The sequence below is a fragment of the Clupea harengus genome, chromosome 12 (genome assembly GCF_900700415.2).
Source record: "Clupea harengus chromosome 12, Ch_v2.0.2, whole genome shotgun sequence".
Classification (NCBI taxonomy): Eukaryota; Metazoa; Chordata; class Actinopteri; order Clupeiformes; family Clupeidae; genus Clupea; species Clupea harengus.
Genome location: NC_045163.1, coordinates 19,310,490 through 19,317,989, shown reverse-complemented (window position 1 = coordinate 19,317,989; position 7,500 = coordinate 19,310,490). Strand labels below are relative to the sequence as shown.

General features: G+C 45.9%; 1 protein-coding gene across 11 annotated transcripts in view; it reads right to left on the bottom strand.

Annotated features, from left to right (window-relative positions):
- vav2 (vav 2 guanine nucleotide exchange factor) overlaps positions 1–7,500 on the bottom strand; it is a 219,603-nt gene that overhangs the window by 45,469 nt on the left and 166,634 nt on the right. The window lies entirely within an intron of this gene.

The window sequence follows — 7,500 nt, the reverse complement described above, 5'->3', positions numbered from 1 at the left end:
ATTAAAGAATCAGTTGAACTGAAATATAACCTTAGCTACTAAAGAATCAGCTGAACTGTCCAACATGCAGTTAATGCTATTCCTTTATTTATGCATTTCTAGATTATAGATTTTCTATATGTATTGTGATACAACATTTATATGCCTGCTAACTATATATACATTAACTGTATCTGATGAATACTACACCATATTATTAAAATAAAGAGAGCAATCTCTGACTGAACTGGGCCTACAGAACAAGGTAAAGCGAGGATGAGGTGTTCTTGTTCAAACGTAAGAAAGCGAGGTCTGACTTGGAGTGGATACAAGAGCCTGAATTCAAAGCATCTTAAGGCTAAAAGTGGCTCCTAACTTGTCGACAACTCACTAAGACCAACTCCCAAACAAACGGAAAAGGGCTGTTTCTATTATTCCACATCGCAGTACAAAGAGTACAAATGCAGAATCACTTAAAATATCCCGTCTGAGTTGTGGGGGAATAATTGTGGAGCTTGTAAGGGAACGTCATCAACTAACCAAAACAATCCATTCATTTCCGAAATGAAATTAAATGTTTTTTCTTTTTTTTTGTGAAAAAAAAACTTGCTCCTCTCTACACAAACATATCATCATACAGATGCATTTTAAAAAACAGTGGGAAGATACTTAGTCTGTGGGCAGCATATACTGTTATTATTTCATTTATGTATTTATTTATTTATGTATGTATCATTTGCAAGCATGTGCATGAGACTTCACATCGGCCAAACCAAAGTCTTTCTCTTAGCGTAGGAGTTCTCACTTCTCCTTAGTAAAAGTTGGTCTCAGTAGCCTTGGGAACAAGATGTAGGAGAAAACTTTTAGTTCTAAACTTTTAGTGTGACTCACACAGTGAGTACTCTTAGTGGTACAATACAATGCTTTGTGAATACGGGCCCTGGTTTGTGTACACACACACACACACACGCACACACACACACACACACACACACACACACACACACACACACACACACACACACACACACAAGCGCACACACACACACACACACACACACACACACTAACACACACACACATACACAAAGGCCTGTGGAGATATGGAGGAGGGAGATATGAGATGAGGGATAAGAGGACCTTGATGCTATGGCATAAAGCCTACAGTGCTCATCCATATTCACCCACACACTCTCACACCCTCACACCCTCATGCTGCTGCTATCTGCTGTCTGTCACATGCCAGAGACTGAGCTCAAGCAAAGTACCTTTGTGATATCCAGTGGAGGTGATGGTGATAGCATTTGTGTGTGTGTGTTTGTGTGTGTGTGTGTGTGTGTGTGTGTGTGTGTGTGTGTGTGTGTGTGTGTGTGTGTGTGTTTGCATTGTCGACCAGTGCTGCAATCTATATGTCAGATCCGGGGGCCTTTCTCCTCTCTACAAAGAGACAGTCATCACAGAGCAACTTCACATATATACACACAAACACACTCGGTTTCACACACCCACACACACGTACACACCATAGTAGGAACACCTAGAGAGCCCGCATCTGAGATAAACCAGATCCTGATGTTGCTCTGGTTCCTTTCACACCAAAAACCCATACACACACACACACACACACACACACACACACACACACACACACACACACACACACACACACACACAGATAACAGAGGCCTGATCTTTACTTGGCAGCTCCACTGCTTCCAAGCTGCTTTTTTCCACCCTTCACTCTCTTCCTCCTCTCTTCCCCTCACACGTTTTTTTTCTTTCCTTTCATCCCATCCACCTCCTCCTTCATCACCTCCTCCAACACCTCCTCCTCTGCCACCTCCACCTCCATCTCCACCGCACATCTGTGCCCGCCCGCACACTCTCTTTCTATCTCTCTCTCTCTCTCTCTCTGTCTTCCGGGGCGGCCTTCCTCTCCTTTCATCCCTCTATCTCTGGTAGCCCTCGTGTGTGTGTGTGTGTGTGTGTGTGTGTGTGTGTGTGTGTGTGTGTGTGTTTTGTAATCACTCCTCCTGCAGGGTGGCCAGCTGATAGCTGACGGACGGGCGGGCAAGTTTGGGCATAATGGCTCTTCTCCCTTTGCACACGCAAATTACCTGCGAGCTGGCACCTGCCACCTGCAGCGCGGCGCATTCATCACGCCGCAGCCGCACAGAAGACTCACCGCGAGCCATGCAGAGCCATGCAGCGCCTGTAAGAATGATGTATCGCCCCACGCTGAGCCACTTTACAGGGGGGGGGATCATAAATAGCCAGAGACATGGGCTTGAAGTGTGGGAAGTCATCTAAATTGCATATGAACAGATCGCTGTGATGGTGCCTCAGCAGTTGTGCTCGTTTCATTATTCAGTACTAATGTGGACCATCACTGTATAATTGTGTGACAAATGAGGGCCTTTAGTTTGGGGTTCCGCATGCACGTTGGGCAGAAGGTTCGTTTTAAAAGGATGCTTTCAGTTCACTAGCAGGCACTCGTTAAAGACGAGAGGCTCATCATAAATGTCAACACTAGTCCTGGGTTGGCTATGAGAGCATTGCTAATTGAACTGAACCCTGGTACAGCAATGCTGAGCTTATATCTGAGCTATTTTGGATATGATATAGATGTTTGAGATTTGGAAATGTTATATATGTCTAAGATTTGGATATGATATAGATGTCTGAGATTTCATGATTTTATATTTTTTTCATTTACGCAATATTGCCAAAATTAGAAAAGTCCTATCCCTCCAAGATGCAGAAAAACTAATCCACGCATTTATTACTTCCCGACTAGATTACTGCAATGCTCTCCTGTCCGGATGCAGCATCAACTCAATAAAGAGCCTCCAACTTATACAGAACGCTGCTGCCCGTACACTCACCAGAACTAAAAAATATGAGCACATCTCACCTGTACTTGCCTCTCTGCATTGGCTCCCTGTCAAAAGTAGAATTGATTTCAAAGTACTCCTGCTAACATACAAAGCCCTAAATGACCTGGCTCCAAACTACCTTAAGGAACTAGTTGTCCCCTACTGCCCTCTAAGACCGCTCCGTTCCCAGAGTGCAGGCCTCCTTGTAATTCCAAGAATATCAAAAACCACAGTAGGAGGCAGAGCCTTTAGCTACCGAGCCCCCCTCCTCTGGAACAATCTCCCTGCCTCCATCCGAGATGCAGACACCCTACCTATATTCAAATCAAGACTAAAGACATTCCTCTTTAGTGCATCCTATAGCCATAAGTAATTGCGTCAACAAACCCATCACCTGCTGGGCCAGCCAGTCAGCAAGCATAACTAGACATAACTGAACACATAAGAAAAAAAAAAAAAAATGTATATCACTGGGCTACAGACAGCGTATGTTGTACCCTGCAACCCTAACAAAGCTTACGACTAAAATCTCCATATGTACCAAACCAAACTAATTGCTAAATGGCAGCATAACTAAACATAACTAATGCTAAACCAAACTAAATGCCAAACCAAACTAAATGCTAAATGCCAGAATAGCTAAACACATCTAAAACACATGCAATACCCCCCTAATCAACATAACTGGGCTACAGACAGCGTATGTTGTACCGTGAAGGAGTGCGGAAGATCCCGGGTACAGCACACGGCGCGTATTGCGACTGTCACCAGCCAACTAAATACTAAATAAAATCCCCATACACCCAGCCAGGCAGCCTCTCTCTCTCTCTCTCTCCCTCTCCCTCTCCTTTCTTATCACATTGCTAATGCCTATAATAACCCACTCACTCTGTTCTTTTTCTTTCTCTCCTAATCTAGACTATCTTCGCCATGGGACGCTGCTGTAGTCTCTCTACCCGGTCTACCTGCAGAAACCCTCGACCAATTGCACCCACCGCCACCGCACTGCCGTACACTTACTCTACCTCATACCCTATGCTAGCATTTATATACAATATATATTATTGCCACCATCGACATGTTTCTCTGTTCCTACTCCCCTTACCCCTGTAATAGTAACCCTATCAGCACAGTGTATATCCACTAAACTGGTCTTGTCTGTATCATGTATTTACCACTGGATGTCTGTATATATATTATGTACATCTACCAAATGCAGGCTATGTACAACACCTGTTGTTTCCCTTCCCCTTCTGCCACACAACCCTCCCCCCTTCCCCCCTTCCTATCTCCACCCGGCCGACCTCAAGCAGATGGGTTCCCCCTTATGTGCCGTGGTTCTGCTTAAGGTTCCTTCCTGACTAACAGGGAGTTTTTTCTTGCCCGTGTTGCCATTGTGCTTGCACTAAGGGGGTTTCAGGCTCTGGGCTCTGTAAAGCGCCTAGAGACAATTGTATTGTTATGGCGCTATATAAATAAAATTGAATTGAATTGAATTGAATTGAATTGAATTTCCTATACTGAACCTTCTCCATTATCATCGTACCTTCTCAGACCTTAGGATTCTAGCTACTCCCATGGTTGGCTTAGTGGCTGCAGTGCTATATCTAATCTGAGAGCTATATATGTATCTCAAAGGCAGCGTTTCCTCCTGGGCTTGTGGTGCCCTCTCAGGTCAAGCAGTGTGAGCATTTGCCAAGAGGAGTTGTTAGCGTTAGCTTTTAGCTCGCTGCACTGGCCTTCACTCCCAGGGGTCAGAACGAGGACTCCTTCAGTCACCCTTCATTAGACTAACATCGCCAGGGTCCTCTCGGTGCCATGCTCCATGTACCACACACCCCTTCACCCCCACCCACTCCCCACCCACCCCCAGTGGCCCTGCCAACCTCTGTGACATTTCACATTAGAGTCACATCTCATCCTGACATCCCTCCCAGAAAGAAGGGGGGGGGGGTAGGTGGGGGTGCAATGCAGTGTGAACCTGAAGGTAAAGCGGAATGTGTGTGTGTGTGTGTGTGTGTGTGTGTGTGTGTGTGTGTGTGTGTCTGTGTGCGTGCTCGCTTGTGTGTGTGTGAATTCAAGTGTGTGTGGGGCAGTGAGGGGAGGTATAAAACCAGCGGATTCAAAGCCCTTCTGACACCATCTACGTATCCGGCGCGCCACACCGGCCCAATTAAGGGGTTGAAACAGAGAGAGGGGAATATAAGAGAGAGGAGGAAATGTCTTCTGGCACCGATCTCAGATGAATTTCCGCATGGTTGGACCTCTGGACGGGCCCTGGTTGGACATGTGCGGTGTGGTCCTCCACAAACAGGAAAAAGGACAGAACACTTCCTTTGGCCCCTCATTAGTGATCCTGGCTATGTACGAAAAATACACAGATGTCCGTGTGTGTGTGTGTGTGTGTGTGGGTGTGTGTGTGTGTGTGTGTGCGGTGGTGAATACGAGGTCAGATAGGATGTGTAATTAGTCATTTGAGTTCCACCCACACTCTGAGGTCACAGACATTAGCCTACAGATAAATGCACACCTGTCATAACATAGGAAGGATGCTCAACCCTCTTTAGCACCTGTGTGTGGGAGAGACTGTGCATGTGTGTATGTATGCGCGTGTGTGTGTGAGAGAGAGTGTGTGTGTGTGTGTGTGAGACAGAGTGTGTGTGTGTGAGAGAGAGTGTGTGTGTGTGTGTGAGACAGAGTGTGTGTGTGTGTGTGTGTGTGTGTCTTGTATTGTTCTGCAGAACTCTGTACACAGCTACACAGAGTAACGATATTACAGTGCATTTCCTTGTGGAGAGGATCACAGTCATGGCCCCATTAATCATCAGAGGTCTGGTTTTGTGTGTGTGTGTATGTGTGTGTGTGTGTGTGTGTGTGTGTGTGTGTGTGTGTAAGAGAGAGTGGACCCCAGCATTCTTATTAGTCAGCGTGTAGGGCACACTAAAGGGCATGAGTCTGCATGGATCACCAAGTCCATTTATCTCATAAGATCTGCTCTACCACAGAGCAAAGTTTCATTAGCTGCAGGCTCTCCAGGTCGTGCTCCAGGCACCCCTCAAACACACACACGCACACACACACACACACACACACACACACACACACACACACACACACACACACACACACACACACACACACACACACACACACACACACCCCACACACACACACACACACACACACACACACACATCTGATATTACAAGACACGCATATACTCATACACCCTCTTGCACAAGAACAACACACACAGGATTTCCTAAATCGCCAAACACACCTTCTGATGCTGAATCAAACCTGAAAGCTGTGTCAAAGGTCAGAGTTGAATGTAAATGGAATGTCAGCGTTGGCCGGCGGACATCATCACAGCCACCTCAGTAGAATGACACTGTTCCGAACCTTACCCTTTTTGTGGTCACCAAACATGCCATCCCAAACTACACACACACACACACACACACACACACACACACACACACACAGTTCTTCCTCTTATTTCCTGAGCGAGTTTGAGCAGAGGTCACAAAACATGCCATCCCAGACTTCGCATACACACACAGTTCATCCTCTCATTTACTGAGCGAGGGTAGGCAGAGGTCTGTCCTAATGAAAGTTTATTACACACACATGACACCCATTAGAGCTTCCCATCCTTTCATCTGTGTAATGGGTTCATTAGCAGATGGGTTATGTCCCCATGTGTACAGTAAAAGGGGTGTATGTGTGTGTATGTGCGTACGTGCATGCGTGTGTGTGTGTGTGTGTATGTGTATGTGTGTGCGCGTCCGTGTGTGTGTGTGTGTGTGTGTGTGTGTGTGTGTGTGTGTGTGTGTGTGTGTAAGAGGCGAGACGGGTCAAGGTGACATTGGTAAGACTGCATGGCTGGGGTGTGCTAGAGGGTCAGACTGGAGAGAAATCAGCGCAGACAAAGATTTCACCATTTAACCGCACATTGCACTGCCCCAGCTAAATATACATACTAGGAGAATATAAACACACACTCACACACACACACACACTCATACAAACACAAACACACACGCACATACGCACACACATAAACACACACACAAACCCCCCCTCCCCAATGACTAGCACCTGTTTGTATATAATTACATATCAATCAGTCAGGGATCTCTCTTTCCCGCGCGCTCTTCTATGTGTGTGTGACTGCGTGTGTGTGACTGCGTGTGTGACTGCTATATTTTCCTTGTACAAAAACACACTCATCACCAATTTGGCCAAACACCCACACAGTATCACCATGGAAACCCCAACAGTGATTAAGTCTCGGATATTTGTGTAAATAGGAACGAAGAGGCCAGAACCATCCTCCCTATTAGTGTGTGTGTGTGTGTGTGTGTGTGTGTGTATGTGTATGTGTGTGTGTGTGTGTATGTGTGTGTCTGTGTGTGTGTCTACACTACATAAAATAACAGTGTTAGCGCCTTCATCATTACCCTCCCAAAAGTGGTTTATGGAAATGAAGAACAAACAGCTCGTATGATATCACAGATTGTTTTTCCCTTTGCAAATGGAATGAGCTGTTAGAGCCTCATCATGGCTGCTGTTTGCCTTGGCCTGTTAGCTGCTGGTACATAGATGGATGTGTTCATTTCCATGTCTGTTTTATCTGTGTGTG